The sequence below is a fragment of the Terrapene carolina genome, unplaced genomic scaffold, assembly GCF_002925995.2.
Source record: "Terrapene carolina triunguis isolate 2854851 unplaced genomic scaffold, T_m_triunguis-2.0 Scaffold68, whole genome shotgun sequence".
In the NCBI taxonomy this organism is placed as follows: Eukaryota; Metazoa; Chordata; order Testudines; family Emydidae; genus Terrapene; species Terrapene triunguis.
In genome coordinates this window covers 81,957,645-81,979,184 of record NW_020664419.1, presented here as the reverse complement: position 1 = coordinate 81,979,184, position 21,540 = coordinate 81,957,645, and positions in this window count along the sequence as shown.

Here is a 21,540-nt window from a genome sequence, read left to right as displayed (position 1 = left end):
TGGGGCTGGGCTCGATCTGTGGGACTGAGCGCGCCTCTCCTGCTGGTGCTCCCACCTTCCTCACACCTTCCCCGCACCAGCAGAGGGACTGGGACAAGCGCTGCGCCTAATTAATTGTGATTGAAAGAGTTTCTGTCTCCAAACAGCACATTCTGGGTTTGCTGAGATGATAAAGACTCCAGGACAATTTCAGACTTAATTACAGACCCAATTCCAGGGAAGGGGGTGGGGGAGAAATCTTTGGAGGTCCCATTGCTGCAGTTCTACCCCCGCAGGGTGAGAGCTCACAATCTAAACAGGGTCAGGTCTAGTTTATCCTTGCACTGGAGATAACCAGGGGCTGCAGCAAATGAAGTTGTTGACTATGTGGGGCTCCTCCATTAAGTTGCTACTACACTTAAGCACCCCCTAGTGATCAGCATGCTACCTTTATGGACTAGCATACATGCCTTGAACCTATGCAGACTGGTTAATTACACGGCTGTATAATTATTTCAACAGTCTCCAAAGGGTTAAAGCTCATTCTCAACAGCACCCCTGATTGGAGGAGCACCCACACACCAGCTGCCCGTGGCTCTTCCTCCTCCAAGTTTCGCCTGCCTTGTGGATTTATTCTTTAATATGTCCCAGCTTTCACTTCCTGATACACTTGGAAATTTTCATCAAATTTCAGAGAGGCTTTATCGAGGATTTGCGCTATCTTTAAATACACTCTTCATTTGCTCTTCGGTTCCTGGCCTCTTAGTGCAGAAAAACGCCACACTCTCCTGTGTTATCGCTTCCCCAGCTAAAGAGCAGCAGGGCCTTAGTTTGCTATTCTCTCCACACCCCCAGTCTTTTCTGCACAGTTGCCTATAGCAAGTTTAACCGATCGGCACGTAGAGAAAAATCAGCAGTGGTCTAGTTCGGCCAAGTGAAGTGCATTGGTGGTGAAATATATTGTTTGTTCCGTCCTGGGGAAGGGGATATGGGGGCAGGGGGAGGTTCAAACATATTGTAAAAACTCACTCTCTGTTAACTATTATTTGTATTGCTGTAGTGCCTACGAGCACCTGTCATAGACAAGGATCCCATTGTGCTTGGGACCATACAAACATAGGGAAAAAAAGACAGAGCCTGCCCCAAGGAGCTTCCAATCTATGTATAAGACAAGGGACAACAGATGGACACAGACTAATAGATGAGGGAGTACAAGGAAACAATCTTGCTATTTTGTCACATCTGCAGCTATACTGACTCTGGGTGTCAGAGTCAAAAATGAAGCACTCTTGGGCCTGGACTGTGTTTGGGTGAGAGACTCCCAAGGATAAACTCAGGGTGCTGTAGACAGGAGAGCTGTTGACTCTGGAGGTGGCATGCTTCCTTTGAGTCAGCAATGACCCAATGTCCTAGCACCATGCTCTAGTGGAGGTACCTTGGTTCTTCCGAAACATGGGGGTCCTTCAAATTTATGCTCTTTTAAGATTTCTGAGCATTTACTGCAAGAGCAGAGGGGTTACTCTTGGTTTCCTAGCCAATTTCCAATTTAGGCAATTTCACTGTCTTCCTAAAATTGCCCCAGCTGTTTTAATCTGGACACAGTATTCTTCTCCTCTCTTAAACTGTTCTGTAGCATTGCTGGGTGGAGTTAAACAGCTGCCGTATCCCAGTGACTGGCTGAATAAGATTATTCTGATATTTCCTTGACCCTGAAGTTTTTACTTATTTCTTACTCTGGGAAAACTCTTGGCTTCAACATTGGATGAGGCAGGTGGAGATCATGTAATATATTCATGTCTCCCGCTCCTCTGAGGTGCTTATTCCACGCTCAGAATCCAGAGAGGGTTACTGCTAATAACTTACAGTTGCAACAGTTCCTTTCACTCCCAAAGGATCCCAAAGTGCCTTACGATTTTTATAACATAGGGACCACTCACCCAGTATAGACATACCACCACTTCCGTGGTGGACAGCCACGTAACAGCACAGAGCAACTTAGGACAGGGAGTGAAGAACTCGGTAGCCAAATGGAAACAGAGGAAGGAGTTTAAGTAGGCACAATCTAATTACCCACATTGGAATTAGGCTAGAACGCCAGGGGTACCAATGGAAGCCTTCCTGATCACAAAGGGCTTTCTGCTTTTGGCAGAGAAATAGAGCCCTAAGAAACATGCTGGGGAAACATGTTTATTACCAATACAGAGGGCAGAGTGCCCTGTGCTTTGGCACAGCTGCTCCACTTCCCACAGCGCCCTGTGTTTTACCATTGGTAGCTCTCATCCAAATACTGACCAGCCCTGCCGAGGCTTGCGTTGAGAGATCTGACAGGATCCGAGCCGAGGAGGTTTGGCTGCAGGCAGAATAATTCTTCCTTTTATGGAATTCTTCTGCTTCTCCCCCAACAACGGCCCTCAGATCCCTGCTTAGTAACAGGAGATTTTCTCCTTCTCTTGAGTCCTCACAACAACAATCTCACCCACGTAGAAACCAGCTCGCCTTCTGCAAAGAGCCTCCGCTACCCGGGTCTCTCATTTCAAGGAGGCTCCAGCTGCTTTAGGAGAGATGGAGGATGGCAGAGAGGGCAGGAGGTGGTTGGGGGGGGTTAGGGGGGCTTGTGTGAATGTACAAGCAATGCATTTCCCTGCCATACTGTAGTGTGCAGAAGTAGTAGGACTCAGGTGCTAATTTGAGATTTGAAGTATGGGGTCAGACGGGGGTGGGTGTCTTTCTAAGTCTCTTGATCATGTGGCTTGGAGATTCTGCTGCCGCTTCTGGAAAATTTAAGGAATTGGCCAAGAGATCAACAGCACAGAACTTAGCAGTAAAGTGGTTAGAGCCAATGTTAGTTATTTGCAGGAAATGCTGTGGGTAGGCATAACACTGGCCTCACACCCAACATCCTTTCTCACTTGACCAATAAGATTCAGTCTCTCATCTGGCAGGATTACCTGCCTATAGTTTTTCCCCATCAAGATGAGGTATATCCATCAGTCTGACTGTTCCTTCCTCAAGGCTGAGCAGAGCTTTCATCTTACGGGCTCAAGCTTTGGCATTTTAAGCACACTCCCCCTCTATTCCTCCTCATAATATATACAAGGATCTGCCCTGCCTGCGTAGGCTTGGAAAAGCTGTTGTGATTTCAACTGAATGAGCTCCCAGATAGGCTGCGAAAAATGGGATGAAAGAGTAGATGTGGTTCTGCAGAACTTCAGCCCAGATGTGTATCTTCAACAGACAAATCCCCAGGAAATATCAGCTATTGCCAGTCTGTGGTGCAGGAAGCTGAAAGTGGTTCATGGTACATTATGCATAGGAGTGGGGTGCTTTACAGACCATAGCTGTTACAGACTGGTCTGGCCTGCAGTAGTCCGATCTGAATCTAGACTTTGAACGCCCAAAGGTTGGGGCTGTTTGGATGCAGGGTTTTTGTTTGACCGTTATAGAAAGTAGAGTTCCACTGGGATAGGCTGATCTGGGGCCAGCTACCAGCGCAAGGCTCTCCAACTGCTGGCTGGGCGTCAGGGTCTAGGGGTCTCATTTTGTAAGCAGCAGGGAATAGGAATGGCCAGTTCAAGGTGCTGAAGATGAGCACCTCTGTGCCCCTCTAACACCATGGTGGGGCATTAGTTTAACGCTGACCAAGAGGGAAGGATGCCTTTTAGTAACTCACCATAACTTTCTGTAGCATCTGTTTTTTTTAGTGGTTTCTCCATCGAAGGACTCAGTAGGACTGAGCTTGCTCATCTTTTGAGATCTGGAAAGCCCACAGCCTGAGGTGGTAGTACGGCAGGCTGTCTAGGTAGGACCACTCTCTCAGGCCTAGGCAAGGTCGGGCTGGGTGAATCCACTTTTCTGTTGATTTGTCACTCAGGTGACAAATCGGTGAAAGAGGCCAAACTGACCGCTGAAGAGCCTGAAGTTTCCATTTACCCATAAAATAGGCACAGTAGAAGTATCATCAGTGTAAGCTACCCCCACGCAACACACTATGCACATGTTCCTTGGCTTTGACCTGGGCAATTCAGTGACTTAGCATCTCTGCGGAGATGGCCAATTAGTGCCATTCTAGGTTATCTTCTTGTGATGTACACTCCTGTTCGCTAGGAATTGGACAGGCCACCATCGCATGACACATAAGTCACCAAACAGGTATTAGAGAAGGATCACTTTAAGTGATGTAGACCTAGGCTGGCCTGGAATCAGTGCACTGCAATTCCACAGTGCAGCTCCAAGCCCCTTGGCCATTCAGCTTCCTCCCTCAGTGTGTGGCTCCCGAAACCTAGCATATACCAGGCAGAGGGTTATGCCGAGCATTGTAATACTGGAGCCTCAATCCTGTTTCTGGGGGTGTTCAGGTTAGTTTGTAGGTACTCTTTGGGAGGTGGCTGGGAGGTGTAGGTGGGTCGTTTGACCATATTCATTACGAGACCCTCCTGGCAGATAGTTTGTGGAGCAACAGCAATACGCGTACTCTCCCGCACCCATCTGTGCTCCTCCCCTGCTTATCCCTGCCCCCCATCTCCTGAATATGGTGACAGAGTTCCAGAATGGTGGCTGTCAGAAGGGAATTGGGTATAAAAGAGTGGAGAGGCCTAAATGGTAACTTTTCCATCCACAAGGGTGTGTGTGTGTCTAGTAGAAACCACAATATAGGAAATGTTTCCTGAATTTCAGCCTGTTTCCCCTTTGATCAGTTTTACGCCATTTCTCCAAGTTATACCCCCTTGCACCACCCAAAACTATTCCCTTCATTCCTTGATGTTCTCACTTTCAGATAGTTGGAGATAGGAATCATGTCCCCCCATTAATTCTCTCTTTGAGGCTGGGTAGTCAAGCGAGATGTCTTCCTTTTTTCCAGTCTTTTCTCATCACTCAGTTCCTTCAGCCCTTTAATAATTTCCATTGCCGAGAGCAGAACATGGCACCACTTTGCGGGCTGCATGTGATCCCTCTGCACATGCAGTTCAGCATTGCTTGCACCTCGCCCCTGTAAACACACATCCAAATTTATTTTATCTCTTGCCCTATCCTATGGATCACTGAATTAAATAGCCTTTACCCTCTCTCTTGCAACATGCAACCTATAAAGATGTCAGGCAACAATCAGTTGTATGACATTCAGATCCAGGTTTGGATTCTGCCACCCACTCAAAGTTTTATGGGTGTTTTGGATATAAGGTTTCTATAAAGAAAAATATTCAGTGTGATAGAGGGATTTAAAATGGTATATGGAAGTTCAGTCAGGATCTCCTATTTGTCCTCCCACAACACAAGAATAATAAAGTACAGGGTAGAGTTGGGCAAAAAATTTTGAGTCAAACGTTTTTTTCACCAAGAAGTGTAAATTCAGGTTGACAGAAACAATTAGCAAATTGATGCTGAATTTGCTGAACTGTTCTGGTTGGAAAAAGAATTGAAACATTTCATTTTTGAAATGAGACATTTCAATTTTTCAATTTGAGAAAACTTCGTTTAGAAATTTACTTCAATTTTTTTTTGAAGTTTAAAAAGCCAGGAAACTGAAATGTTTCATTTGACCTGAAATGATTTTTTTTTTGTTATGCTGAATTTTTTTTTTTTTTAAAGTTTGGTGTTGGGTCACTCTCACATTTTTTATATTTTGGTAGGGCTAGGAAACCAAAACATCTGTTCTTCACGCACTCTAGCACAAGGTAAATTTACAAGAGAAATAAGGAAGATTGTTGTGCAACAAATACTGAACTGGTGGCTCTCACAGCTATGAGGCATGACTGGAGAAATAGCTGAGTAAGATTCAGAAAAAGATTAACACCTTTATGAATAAGAAATACGTCTGCAGTAAGTCTCTCTATGATAAAAAGTACAAAGGCCATCGATCCTCAGACTTCAGGGATAAATTGATCAAGAGCTGGTTAGAGAGAAATCTTCACCACTCCACCATAGTATAGTATTACACCTTACAGGCTTAGCGCTGCATACAGTGAAGTCAATGGCAAAACTATTGTCTTCAGTAGGTGCGGGAAGTGTGTGTCTGTGTGCGTAGGGGAGTGATTAAACTTATCTCTGAAGCATTTAGAATTGGCTGCTGCTGGAGACAGGAAAAACCAACCAGATGGACCATTTATTTGTGTCTATGTAGCAGATGGTGGGATACTGGTCGACATGAACTATTTGTCTGCTCTGGTGTGGCAGTTTGTATGTTCCTTAGTTCTGCCACCTATAGAAAAGCTTTAGAAAATTCAGTGTACCACTCAGAACCACCCACACTGAATTCCCTGCTCAGCAGAACAAAAGATTCCGGGATTCTGCTCTGCAGTTTGACCCTGACTGCATCCTTCCCTTCTCTCGCCTCCTGCCTCAGATTAGTTGTCCTTATAACGCACAATGTGCACTTTGGTGTAAATGAGAGGAAGGGGTTGTTGGAAGCTAAAAGATTTTATTCCCTGCTCTTCCCCCCACCCCCACTTCCCTGCTGGCAGCCAAATAACATGTCTTGTCTCTAAGCAGTATTCGCAGTGTATAATTTAGGGCCTATAAATAGATGGCTGTTATTAACAAAAAAAAATCACATACACACATTTTCTCCCCTTTCCAGGCATCAGCCAAACCACTCCAGGGAGAGAATGGAAGCCACTTTAAATGGGAGGCACGCAACTCCCATCCAGGTGGCTGTGTTTCTCTCTACTTCTGCCTTCCTTTTTATTCAGTTTATTCTGCCCCATCTCTTTCCCCCTCAACGTTTTTCTCTTTCTCCATCTGTGCCTGCCTATGCCCCTCCCACATGCTATCTCTGTCCACACCCAGCCATCTGTCACTCCCACCTGCCTCTGCTCCTCCTGTGTGTTTCCTGCTTCCTTCCCCCAGTCCTCCATCCTCACCCATCTTAAGTAAAGTTCCCACTGGATAAAAGAGGAGCTGAGACTCTGAGAAAGAGAGACAGAGGGTGACAGGGATTGAAGCAGGGGGCCAAAGCCATAAAAAAAGCATGGAACCAGTGTAACTGCTCACCAAATAGCACACACAGGCTGGATTCCTCTGCCCAGCCCCCAGCCAGAGTAGCTAGTCTGGGCACTTGGCATTGCCGCAGGAGGAAAGGGACAGGGGAGAGGAAATTGTCCTTGGCAGATTGTGAAGCAACCACAGCACAGCAGTAGGGCAGCTACATCCACCTAAAGACTGGAGTAGCTCCCACAGCCCTAGTGTCTCTTCCCCTGCAAGGAGATGGACTCTCTATGTCAGAACAGCCCCACCGTGGGCTCCCAAAATCTTGCTTCCTTTGTGCAACAGGGGTGAACAAGTCCAGGGGTTTTGCCAGGGCCAGCTCCAGGCACCAGCCGACCAAGCACATGCTTGGGGTGGCACCTTGTAAGGAGCAGCCAATCTTGGGGTAACGGGGTGGCGCTCGGGTTTTTTTGTTGTTGTTTTGGTTCAGCGGCGCTCGGGGGGGGGGGGGGTTGTTACAGCGGGAAGGTTCAAGGGAAAAGCAGCAAAGAATGGAGTACAGACCTTGGCTGCTGACTAGAGGACCCTGAACTGGAACCCAGAGTAGAGGGCAGGCCCAGGGAGAGACACCGCTAGAGGAGGGTGCAATGCCTGGCCAGGATTACCAGAGTGGCCAGGAGGAGGTACCACCTGCAGTGAGTGGACCCTGTGATGAGGTTCTTTATTTGGCATCCAGTTGCTGGGCCTTTGGGGTTCATGTTTTCAAGCTTTTTTCCATAACCATGAGGGCTAGAAACTTATCTTTTTTAAAAAGATGAAAGCTGAGATTCTCACATCATCCCAGGATTCCAGGAGCTGGGGCTTTAAAAATGTCAAATATCACTAGACTCTAGGGTGACCATATGTCCTGTTTTGGCCGGGACAGTCCTTTTTTAAGCCCTGTCCCGGACATCCTGACTTTTGGGCAAAACTGGTTATTTGTCCCATTTGCTCTTGCCAACTGATCAGTTGCCAAGAGCAAATGGGACAAATGCGCAGTTTTGCCAAAAAAAGAGGGGCATCCCCCCCAGGGGACACAGAGGAACATTTGGCGAAGTTGGAGGGCTGACAGCCCCGGGCAGTGTCCTGTTTTCACTTTGGAAAATATGGCCAAGTCTCTACCAGTCTCACAATGTCACTGTGAGAGTTGGTGTAACAGGGTATGCGCTGCTCCTGCCTTTTCGCACCACAGAAACCGGCTCTGACTCTACCGGTAGCATATCCACCATGCCGTTTGTTTGAGTTCCCTCCACCAGCAGCCTTACAGCCCCATGCAACACTACTAGTGCAATATCCCCTGTGCTTTCAGCCCTCTTCTCAGGAGCAGGGGTCTCCCTCCCTTGAGGCCCCTGGACTCAGCTAGCCCTGTTCCTCTCCCCACGTCCTGTGCCTCTTGGCTCATTAGCTCTCCCAGCCCACTGGCCTGCTTAGTTAATTACCTTTAATTACCCCAACTAGCTTTCTCAGGGGAACTAATGGGTGTCAGAGTGCTGGCTCCCGATTGGCACCACGGGGCTAGAGGCCTTTCCTCGGCTGGGAAGGAGGGGGCAGCACACGTACCATGGCTCCCTGCGAAATGCACTGGCAGTGTGGGAATGGAGGGTGGGGGCCGTGGCCAATAGGAACATAGAACTGCCCTGTAAGGAAAGTGGGAGTTGCAAATGGCACAGGCCAAGTGGCAGTACCCAGCAAATCCCCTATCGCCTGTTAGCAAATGGTACAAGCAGGCATGCACAGGAGGAGGAAGTGGGGCTGTAGGGTGACCAGATGTCCCGATTATATAGGGACACTCCTGATATTTGGGGCTTTGTCTTATAGAGGTACCTATTACCCCCCACCCCCGTCCTGATTTTTTTACACTTGCTGTCTGGTTGCCCTGCGTGGATGGAACCTTCTGATCTTGGGTTGGGGGAGAGAACTCTCTTGCACCTGAAAATGCACCCTCTGTACTTTCTTCCTGAGCGGTGCAGAGCACAGTTAGGAGGGTGATTGTTCAGGGACAAATGATTTTGGACTTGCTCTGGGGGCCTTTACTTTCTAGGGTGACCAGATGTCCCGATTTTATAGGGACAGTCCCGATTTTTGGGTCTTTTTCTTATATAGGCTCCTATTACCCCCACCCCACCCCCGTCCTGATTTTTCACACTTGCTGCCTGGTCACCCTATTATTTTCCTCTCTGCACCTCTGACAGGTATCTCCCCTGCCTTCCTGTGATCACCCCCATGCCCAAACCAGAGCCTTTCCCAACTGCCTGAGGACACATGGTTTTATTTTGCAGCATGGGGATGGCCGTCCCTTGAAATCAGCCTGCACTGCGGAGGGAATGTGAGTGTTTGTGGGGGGCGGAGGGGAGGAGTAGTTAGCAGAGGAAGAAGAGACAGGCTCAAGGTTGTGGGCAGCAGAGAGGCCTGTGGAATGCTCAATGAGCCCCGCAGTGGCCCCCAGAGACCTTCCTGTGTGAGGCGAGAACAGTCTCTGGGCCAGAATGAATTCTCAACAAGGCTGATGGACCAGAACAGAATGGATAATGAAACAGACCAAGCTGGGGAGGGGAGTACATAAGCCCACTTGCCTGCCAGTCCCTCAAGAGTGTGGGGTGGGGAGAGATTCAATATGGGCAATGGGAGATCAAGCTGCCTCTTCCCAAGACACCTGGGATGGATGGAACAACTTGAACACACAGGAATAAAGCTTCCATGTGTTTTGATGTCGTGGGTCCCTGCTAACCATTTGCTAATGGGCGACAATGTCTCGTGGTCACAGGTGCTGGAACTAAGGGTGCTGGGGTGCTGCTGCACCTCCTGGCTTGAAGTGGTTTCCATCATATACAGGATTTACAGTTTGGTTCAATGACTCTCAACACCCCCACTATACCAATTGACCCAGCACCCCTGCATGTGCTTCATCCCAAAGAATCCCAGAGCACCTGAAGCCATACACAGGAGTCGCTTCACCAGCCACTGAAGTGTAGCCATCTCTGGGGCAGAAGCAAAGTAGCTGTTCTAATGGCGCACAGCAACACAACAGCCAATGACAGAAATGAGAATGCCATAATGTAAGGTTGGCCCAATGTAATCACTCAGTCTGGAATCTCTCCAAGACACTGGGGTTGCCCCCCGCCTTCCTTGTTAAAAATGCCATGCAATTTGTAATGACCCCATGCATTCAGGACCTTGGTTTCACCTCTCATCTGAAAGAGGATGCCTCCAGAACAGGGTGACCAGAAAGCAAGTGTGAAAAACTGGGACAGGGAGTGTGTGTGTGTGTGTGAGGGTCTCGACGGACCACTTAATGATCTTTCCAAATGTTGTTTGTAGCATTAGCTAACTATTGTAAAGCGCTTTGGATAAAAGTGCTATATATAAAAAAACTTAATAATAATTAACATTTTTTGTTCTACAAATAAAAGCACACACCTCATATTTTAATATCAGTAGTCTTACCTTTCTAAAGTGATGGACGCGTCCTCTCTCCCCCTCCGTGGCAGCCCCCAAGCTGGGACTGGGAAGGAGGGGTTGTCTCTCCCACACCACAGCAGCCTCAGAGCTGAGGTTGGGAAGGAGGGCCGTCTCTGTCCCGCAGCCACAGCCCTGGAGCTGGGGAAAGTCGCCTCTTTCTCTGGCCGCCGTAGCCCTGCACATCCCAAATTCCTCCTACCCCCTCTTCTCACCCCACTGCCCCCTCCCATCTACTCTGTATTCCCCCCCAAGGCCACCACCTCACCTTACACGTGCGTCTTCTCCAGGGTCCAGGCACCTAATTAGTAAAGCCACGCCTGCACGGCTCCACTAATTAGGTGGGTGGCCCTTCATTCTCTCTTGTGCAGCCGCCCAGGCACACACCTTAGCGGGAACTATCCATGGACCACCTGAATGGAGCTCGCAGACCACTGGTGGTCCGTGGACCACAGTTTGAGAAACTCTGATGTACATCACAGCTATGTCACCATTAGCGGCTGCTCCATTGTGTTCAAGCAACGTGAAAGGCCAGTCCCAGGCAGAGGCATCAGATTCCATAGCCTTGGATTGTGCTTTCCTGGGGGAGTTTAGTTAGTTGGTTTTTTTAAATAATTTCCTGGAGGCTGGCAGTTTTTTCACAGCATGCATGTTTATGGTGGGGATTTTAATTATTTATTTTTCTCATATTTCATTGCACATTTGTGTGTCACTGAACACTTATGGTTTTTGTGTCTTGGAATCTAGCCCTGAGCTGCCTTCTTGGGCTTTTGAATTTTAATGTAGGAAATTATGTACAGCATCTGCTAAAAATAACATCTTAAGTGTCCTCTAAAAAGGGTGGTCCTCAAAACAGTGGTACCTTAAAATTACAAAGAGGAATGTGAGAGGCCAAGGCCTGGAATCGAGAACCTTGTTGACAGCCCTGTGTTGTGGGAATCAAATCTCTAGAGAAAATGAGTCTACAGTTAGAGTACTGGGAGCAGCACTGCAGCTTTAAGGATGATGGTTTTCCATTCTCAATCCCTCTCTTCAGTCTCTGGAACTTTCACACGCATTTTCCTATTGTGCTGAAACATCTCCTGCCTGGCCTCAGACCAAAGGGGAATGAATATCTCTGGGAAAGTTCAACAGAAACAATTCAGCAGTTTTGAGTTAGGGAAATGTGAAAAACAGAGTCTGAGGTGCTGAGCACCCAAAACACCAGTTGTTAGTGCACTGTCTGGATGTTTAATACCTCTGAAAGTCAGGCCAGAGGTGCACGTGTTCAGCTTTAAAAAGAAGAGTACTGCTGTTTTAGGTACGAAAATATTTGTTAGTTGGCATTTAGATAACAGGTTAAATGGCTGAGATCTATAACTTCAAACTTTGCCCCGTCCAGTGCTCACCAAGGAACAGTTGTTTAGCTAAGTCTTGAAGAGGTGTGTATGTGTGTGTGTGTGTAAAACAACCAACCAAAGCTATGTTATAGAAATCTACAGACCATATGTACTGTATACATTTCCTTAACAATGTAGTAATGCATTTTCATGCATGTGTTCCACTTGCAACTGTGCATCTAAATTACTAAGGAAAACTTGTCTAGCAGCTGCCTGTTATATAATTTATAATTACTAATTTAACTATTCACTTACAGATGCAACTTGATGTGACCACAGGCGCCAACTTTTTTCTGGGCCGGTGGGATCTCGCGCCCCCACCCCGACTCCACCCCTGCCCCAAAGTCCCCGCCCTAACTCCACCCCTCCCTGGCCCTATTGGACCCCTCCCCAAATCCCCACCCCAGGCCTGCCTCCTCCCCCAAGCACTCTGCATTCACCCTCCTCTCCCCTCCCTCCCAGGCTTGCAACGTGAAACACCTGTTTCGTGGCGCAAGCGCTGGGAGGGAGGGGGGAGAAGCAGGATGCGGCAGCGCGCTCAGGGGAGGAGGCGGAGGCGGAGGTGAGCTGGGGCATGGGGGCAGGGTGGGGAGCTGCCGGTGGGTGCAGAGCACCCACCAATTTTTCCCCGTGGGTGCTCCAGCCCTGGAGAACCCATGGAGTCGACGCCTATGGATGTGACTAACTGGCATGGGTATCTGCCAGAGCCGGATTAACCCATAGGCTAATAAGGCTATAGTTTTAGGCCCCATTTTAGGCCCTCCTATTTTTAGGCCCCACTGTTGGCCCTCCATTCCATATTGAAGTAACAGCTGAGCAACGGTAGCGGGGCCATCGGAAATTTTTTTGTCTCATTAGATATCATTTTGTACAAATTAATCCATCAAGATTGTGAATTCAATTTATGGTGGTTGTGATTTTGTCTTCGTGAGCTAAGCAAGTGTTTGTGGGCCCAAGCAATATTGAACTTTGTACACAGTAGGCCTACACTGGACAATAGAAACCATGTCGAAGAAAGGAGGATGGCGGAAATTGAAGGAGGCCAAAGAAAGATGGCAAAGACAAGATGTAGTGCTGAAAGGTTCTCCTTCGCTCCTAACGTTTTCCCTCCTACTAAGTCTGGTGGTGAGAAAGTCCAGGTGAATACCAGACCAAGTGAACCTGCTGTGCCTGTGCCTCATGAAAAGGAGCAGCCTCCTGTGACTTCTCTAGCTGCAGTCTCACCCCACTCCTCTGAAGACTTTCCCAGTGATAGTAATAAAAAAAAATCCCAGGCGAGTGGGACATGACTTCTGAAGATCTCAGTGCATACTGGACTGAGAAGGGCCCACAGAAATACCAGAATCTAGATGCTGACTTTTCATTGACAAAGCGAGAGTACACCAATCAGAATCGTTATCTGACCAAATCAATGTTTGAATATGTGATGCCGAACAAACAGATTGGCAAGCGAGAATGGCTCATCTATTCGCCTTCTAAGAAGAAAGTGTACTGTTTTTATTGCTGCCTGTTTTCTGATACCAAAAAGTAGGGAATGTTCTGCGAAGGTTTCAGTGATTGGAAGATTACTGAATATATTAACAATCATATAATGAGTGAGCAGCATATATTGTCAATTAGCAGCTACCATGCCCGAAAGAAAGTTAGTGGCAGAATTGATACCCAAATGGAAAACCAGTTTTTGGAAGCTCGCACTTATTAGAAGAATGTTCTCAGACGTTTTTCTTGCTGAGCGTGGTCTGCCATTCCGTGGCTCAGATGAGACTGTTGGATCAAAACACAATGGCAACTACCTTGGCGTACCAAAGCTAATCGCTAAAGTTCGACCCTTCCTTAGCTCAGCATATCAATGAACATGCAAATCATGGAAAAGGCCATACATCATATCTATCAAAGACTATTTGTGATGAATTCATTGCACTGCTGGCAAAGAAGACGCTATCAGCCATTGGAGATGAGATCAAAGATGTGGGATATCTTTCAGTGTCCATTGACTCAGCATCGAATGTGTCACATGTAGATCAGCTGACTGTCATCTTGCATTATGTGCTACCCAGCGGACCAGTTGAGCATCTTATGACCTTCAAAAACATCACCAGCCACACAGGGGAGAAACTTGCCTTGTACCTACTGGATTTCCTCACCGAATATGGGATTGACATCAGCCTTTGTCGTGGCCAAAGCTACAACAATGCAAGTAATATGAGTGGCAAATATTCAGGGGTGCAGGCAAAGATAAAAGTGTGCAATGCTTTGGTTGGTTACATACCATGTGCTGCACGCTCACTCAACCTTGTTGGCTAGTCTGTCGTGGATTGTTGTGTTGAAGCAGATTCCTTTTTTTGGATTTGTCCAAGAATTGTACAATTTTTAGTCTGCATCAACCAGTCATTGGATGATTCTTAGAGATTCACTACCAAAGGGATGCCCAGTGCCCAAATCACTCTCAGGGACACGGTGGAGTGCCAGTGCTGAAGCTGTGAATGCAGTTGTTCTGGAATACCCCAACATCCTTGAAGCGCTGGAGAGCATCAAGAATGATGAATCTCAAAAATTAGCAACAAGAAAAGATGCGAAGATCCCGAGTCATGCAATGCGCACTTTGGAAACTGGTATTTTGTGTGAGGTCTGGAATGATATACTTCAGCCATTCAGCAGGTGCAGTCTAAGCTTGCAAAGTGCTCAAATTGACCTTTCCATTGTTGTAAACCTAATGAGGAGTCTTGGAACTGTTCTTCAACAGATGCGGGATAGTTCTGATGAGTATGAAATTCAGGGGGCTGTAGGGACTGCTAACCATGAGAATAAGTCAGCCAAGTGCTGCAAAAGACAGAAGACATGTAACGATGCAACTGCCCACTCATTCAGTGACAAGGAGGCCTTTAGAGTTAATACCTTCATCACAATCATCGACAAACTCAAGAGTTCATTGGAACATCGGATCGAGGCTTAAGAAAATTTTGACAAAACCTTTAGAGTACTGACATATTTTTCGCCTAACATTTCAAGTTCCGAAGTCAGTGAAGGTATCAAACGTCTGTGTCAGAAGTACCCAGACGATCTCCAAGTAGATTTTGCTAAAGAATTTTTTCAATTTGTTGACTTCACATCACTCTCAGATATAGAGAGAAAAGATGATGAAAGCAAATCTATTTGGATGTACCGAGTTATCACTGAATCCAATGTGATAGAATGTTTCCCAAATGTTGAAACTGCATTACGGCTGTATTTGTCACTAATGATCACTAGCTGTAGTGGAGAATATTCCTTCTCCCTTCTAGCAAGGATCAAAAACGTCCTCCGATTCACCATGACTTAAGAGCATCTCAGTGCTTTGTCCCTCTTGAGCACTGAGAACGAAATCATCAGGTCTTTGAGTTATGATGACATCATTCATGACTTTGTATGTATGTATGTAGATAAATGTTTGATGACTTCATAATTTTTTTTGCAATATGTAATTTATATTTAGGCCCTTCCCTTCCATTAGCCTTAGGCCCCTCATAACTTTAATCCAGCCCTGGTATCTGCAGATCCGTGATTTGTAAGCTGGTCAGAGAAACTGTTTGCACCACAAGTACAATTGGATGTACCTAGTAAAATGGCTTCCTTACTGCAATACTGACCCACTGCCACCAGTTTATACCTAGAAGAAATTGGTTACAGGCTATTCACACAGCACATAAATATCCTGTGTTAATATAAAGCAAATGTCCACAGGAAGTGCAGCACCTTAGATGGGAACTCTGTAAACTGATGATGTTATATTCATGTACATAGCCACATTTAAATCCAGATTGGATGTTTGTCTGAAAGATCTGCTCTAGAAATTATTTTGGGGAAGTTCTGTGGCCTATCACAATGATCCCTTGTGGCCTTGGAATCTAGCAATCACATTGTACCAAAACATTTTTCCTACCTGAATTGAATAGGAACACTGCACCAATTGTCAGTATATCAGATGGTTTCTGTCATCCAAAACCTGCCTGTTTAACATTTACCAGGATACCTACCTCTCTGCGTACATACAAATTGGTCTGTGCACACATTTGTGAATCTACCTGTGTATGTACCTGTAAAATCCTTTTTAAAAACACCAAGAGCCAGTCAAAATAACTTGGACTTTATTGACTAGAAGTATTAAAAATAAATCAAAGTTACAATGTTCCAGATGAAGGTATTTTACCTTTGAATGCTGCAGGGCTTGAGCAGAGATCATTAATGTCCCCGGTTGCCACTTCAGCAACAGACAGCCAACAATTCCAGCCTAAAGGCTTGATTCTCTATTTCAACCACGTTACACTGAACTCAAGAGTAGGCGCGAAAAGAGGTTTTATGCCTCTTTTGTGCCTTTCTGTATTCTGTGGATGTCCAGGGGCCTAGTCAGCCCCTGGTGTAAGTTAGATTAGCCTCAGGGCAGTGCTAACGTGCATTCGGATTGCTCTCAGCCACCAGACATTGTTGCAGCAGCTGAGACTAGCTGCAGAGCAGTGGTGATCCAGCCACAATCCCGGCATGCTCCCTGTGCTGGAGGCTGTGAGGGACGGTGGCCTAGAGCTGGCAGAGCTTGATTTTATATTTTTAAATAACAGAGAATGTGCAAGATTTTATTTCCCCTGCTGTTATTTTAACTCCCTTTGGTGACATAGGGACCTCGGCAGGGTAATATGGCTATTCAGTTCTGGTCCATGTGGTTGTCATCTCATTGCCTAATCAGATTTTCCCCCCTCCATCTCTCCTATGTTAGGAGATGTAGGGCCTGATTCTGGTCTCACAAAAACTGGTGTAAACCAGCTGTAACTCTGTTGAACTCAGTGGAGTTACGTTAGCCTGAAACTGGTGTGAAAGTAGAATCAGACCCAATGTTGGTGCTGTTGTGGAGAGCTGTTCCCCGGCTCCTCCTTAGCACCCGGAGAGGTTCTGGTGACATGTAAAGTGGATGGCAAAGCAATGGAGCTGAAATCCCCCAAATCTGACACTCACAGACCTCAGCCTGTTTAGAAGAAGAACTTAAGGAAGCCAGATCCTTGCCTAGTCCAATGAGCGAGCGACTAGTATCCGCATATGAGCAGAGGGGGGTGGGAGGGAGAAGCTAGAAAATGTGGGGGAGGGGAAGGGAAAGAAAGAGGTGACAAGAGAGTATGGATGAGACTGAATTCCAGAGATTGGGGGTGGAGGGAAAGAGAGGAAGAGGGGAGAAATGATGGAGAGTATGTGAGAAAGAAACAGAAAGGAGAGGGAAAGAATAGGGGGTGGTGAAGAGGACAAGGGGGAGGCAAAGAGAGACTCATTTCGGCTTTAGATTTTTTTTTCTCCTGCTCTTTATAAATCCTCCCTTTACGGGTCCTTCACTGCCAATGGTGAGCTGCCAGGGAGGTGAGGGTTATAAGAAAGAAAAATGCCAGTGGGGGTCTCGGAGGGTTTGGGGGCACGCTCCATTGGTGCTGTGCGCTCCTTGCTCTCTTTCTCCTCGCTGATGAAAAATTCATGATCACACTTGGATCAGCGTGTGTGTATGAGCGTGCCACAGACAAGCAGTGCAACAAAAACCAGGAGTCAGTTTAGCTCCAGGTGCTGTTGGATTAGAAAACCTTTCCCTCACCACAGCTGCCTGCTCCCCACTTTCTAAAACTCATACTGCACCCCTTGCATAGCAAACACCATGCTAAGCCCCCGTCTCTTCCACTGACCACTAAGGGGCCTTCGCTTTGAAGGGTGCTGCTAGCTTATCCCTCAGTGAGTTTCATATTCTGTTTGTGTAGTCCGTTCTATGATCCTGCCCGGCCCTCCTTTGCACCTAGCCGTCACCCTCCTCAGTTACGTGCATGCTTTACGGCCCATATTTTGATACCCCTTGGCCTGGTCTACACTAGGACTTTAATTCGGATTTAGCTGCCTTAATCCGAATTAACCCTTCACCCGTCCACACTACAGAGCCAGTTAATTCGAATTAAAGGGCCCTTTAAATCGATTTCTGTACTCCACCTCGACGAACGGAGTAGAGCCTAAATCGATTTTGTTAATTCGAATTAGGGTTAGTGTGGACGCACACCACCGAATTACTGTGTTTAAGTTAATGGGGTAGTGTGGCCGCACACCACCGAATTAATGTGGTTTAAAACCGAATTAAGGTGCTTAGTGTGGCCGCGCACAATCGAATTTATACAACCTGTTTCCCAAATTCGAATTATCTAAATTCGGATTAATCCTGTAGTGTAGACATACCCTTACTTATGCTTACACCACAAGCAGGTGTAGGTGTGGTGGTGATAGAACTGCTTGTGGAGTAAGGTACTAGTCAGTGCAAGTAATGGCATCACAGTCTGGCCCTAAGATTACACAGCATATAACTAGCAATACAAGATAATACATTCTATGCAGTTCGTGCACGGAAGATTTTAGAATTTTTTTTAGCTTTAATGCCCCTGTGCCCCTGAACTGTTGTTTTACACTGTGATCAGAGCTAGAAACATTGATGCAATAATAGTAGCACCCATCTATCTCTGTACCATGCCCATTTCTTATTGCAAAACAGTCATGCTGATGGGTTTCCAGCCAAGACATAAAGCACATAAATTACTGAGAAATCAATAAATGACTCAATGATTTTAAAGTGACTAAAATGAAACAGATCTTATTTATGTTAATGAAAATGACTGACAGTTCTAGCACCTGTCTTCCTGAAGGATCTGTAACTGCTTCACAGACTGCATATACAGCAATCATTCAACCACAGCTGAAAATGCAGCTACCTCTGGGGTAGATCGTGACCACTGACTAAAAATGCATGAAAACATGGTACAGCTGTATAAAACAGGAAGTGAAGAATAACACTTCTAATTGAAATTGTTGGGGAGAATTTTAGGTAGGTGGAATGTAATTACAAATTGGAATTTGACCAGACACTGAGCTAACACCTCTAATCTTGTGAAAAACGCCTGCCATAGACTATCTAGAGTTTGATTTTTCAGGAATTTGAAGATTGAGGTCCATGTGGCTCTGGTGTGTGTGAAATTGCACACCTGCTTTCTTCATGTAATGATTGCAGTTGTGCATACAGATGCAACTAAAAAAAAAAAAACCTATTTGCAAGTGCAAAATGCCTGATTTCCATAAGGAGTTCTGCAATTGTATACAAAAGCTGGTGCACCTCAGGTCTTAAATTCTGAAAATCTGTCTTTGAATGAGCAGGCGTGGGCAGACTCCTGATTTTACATCTCATCCAAATCCAGTAAGTTATTTATCTTCCCTTCTGCTATTACTCAGATTTCAAGTCACCGCTTGGAAAGCCACCTTTAAACCATTTAGTATATCTGTGGCTTATTGCAAAGTTAACTCCTGGATGACCTTGTGTGTGTGTGTGTGTGTGTGTGTGTGTGTGTGTGTGTGTTGTTCCTATTTTAGGCACTCGGATAGAGGACCTCTCAATTTAACAATCTTATCACCTAACATCTGGGCTGCTCATATGAACTCGCCCCCTAATTATACAAGAAAAAATGGGCCATCTCCTCAGTGGGTGTAAGTGAACATGACTCCAGCAAAATCACTGGTGCTTTGCTGATTTACCACAGCTGAGGATCTGGCCCAGTTCAGTGATCTACAACTGTTAGGGTACGCAGGTGCTACAGGGAGCAGATAATATGTCGCATCAGCATACAGAACTCATGCACGTCAGCCATAAGAAGCCAAGGAAACTGTCCAGTGAGGTAAAGGGAACCCTCCATATGCGTAGTTTTACTTGTATGTTTGGGGGGCCCACATGTGGGGGGGGCAAATTGCAGTTTGGGGAGCAATGACCCCTGATTCCCCCCTAAGCTATGTCCATGGGACCCTCCCTCAACTGTCACTGGTTACTAGAGGTATTCAGAGCACTTTGTTGAGGCTGAAACATGTCACAGCTGAAAAACACTGTGCCAAATGAGAGACTTGAACCTGTCCAAAAATGGACATTCTGACACAATTCTGTTGCCGTGGAAAGGTTCTGTTGTTCTATGTGGCATGAAAACAAATTTTGAAACCTCGAAAGTTGCCGCAAAGCAGAATTGTCACCCTCCAGTTGGCTTTACTGGCGACAGATTATAGCTTCTTTTCGTTCCTCCAGTCCCTGGGGGTAGAACAGTACCAACTGTTGAACTTGGAGAAACGACTCCCTTCTGCTGGGAGGTCTCCCCCTGGTACCAGATCAGTAATGCTCTGCACCCTCTTTCATCTCTCCTCCAGACACACTTTCCTCAGTGCTGGGCCAGGGAAACACCCCCCTGGTGCTAGATTAAGGAAATGATCCTGTTTAGGCAGGAAAATCCCTCACTATCTCCCAGGAAAATGAGTGAGGGAAATGCTCCTCCTCTGAATCAATGATTCTGCCCTGTAATCTTGGTGAAGGGTTGGAGAAATGGCTCCCCCTTGTGCTGAGTCAGGAATGCCTCAGGTGCTGAGTTTGAGAGTCAGAGAAATGCTTTCCTCTTGCTGGGCAGCACATCTTGGCACATGTTCTGAACAGACGTATATAATTCTATGAATGTTTCTCTCACCTGGCTCCTGTCCTTCCTTCCTCCTTCAGTGCCCATGATTCAGGTAAAACATCCTAGATCCATATGAAAATATTGCCATGTGGGGCAAGAGGGATCTAAGTGGGTTTTCTTAAGGAGGATAAAGTGTGTGTGGTGGGGGGAAGAGAGTTGAGGCGGAGGTATCTGGTATACTCACTTTTCACAGTCTATTCTAAATATGGCCAGACCCTGACCCCTTCCCCCGCAGCACGCACACGATCCATACACACACTTCTGGTGCATGGCTGCACTCCGGTCACACACTGGCTGCATAACAAGTTCAGAGAAATCCATGATGCGGAACAAGCAGAGCTGGAAGCCATGAGAGAAGGAGGAGGGCAGAGCAAGGAGGCGGGGGGGAGGGGCTGCCACTCCTGTGTGCGGATTCAGTCCTCAGCGACTGCTTATTTGCACCCCAGCCAAATAGAGCTTTTGCCTTCTGCACAGTTCATTTTATTTATTTATTTATTATTTTTATACAAAATGGTGACTGAAGTCTCAGGGCACCCGTACACCATTAAAATTCAAGGTGGCTGAATAAAGCTGCCATGGCTGGGGGAATTGTACAGATGTGAAATGGGAGCGAGGGGTCCCTTCGGAGAGCAGGGCGTCTGGCTGTGTAGCATTCAGCTCCCTCCCACTGCCCCCTGCACATTCCCAGTTGGGAAGAGTGGGGTGAGTCAAGTGGTGAAAAGATTTTTAGACTGTAAAGATCAGAGTGTGTGTGTGTGTGTGTGTGTGTGTGTGTGACATTAAGTGTAAGATGCCTCTTGTGTGTTTATAAATCTAAACAAATAAAGCTATATACAAACCCTGTGTAAACTTAGCTATGGATATGAAAAGAATCCTCACCCCCACCAACTGCCAGGGCTACTGCTCTTTCCTGTGGTAGGCAGGAACAGTTACTGGGCCTGGGTTACTGCCTCTTTACTCCCTAGGTTAGTGGTTCTAATACTGCACTTGCCTGAGGGGACTGACTAGATAAAGAGTGGGAGAAGGATCTTTTCACATCAGGTGTCTGATTTTTGAGCTTGCTGAGAGTGGTTTTACATTAGTTACTCCTTAGCTACATCACTGTCATCGAGATCAGAATCCGGCCCTATGTCATTGGTTCCAATGCACCACCCGGCTGGGAGGAGGTGCGTGGCTAGCTGGTTCTTGCTCACATGCTCAGGGTCTAACTGATCACCATATATGGGGTTGGGGAAGGAATTTTC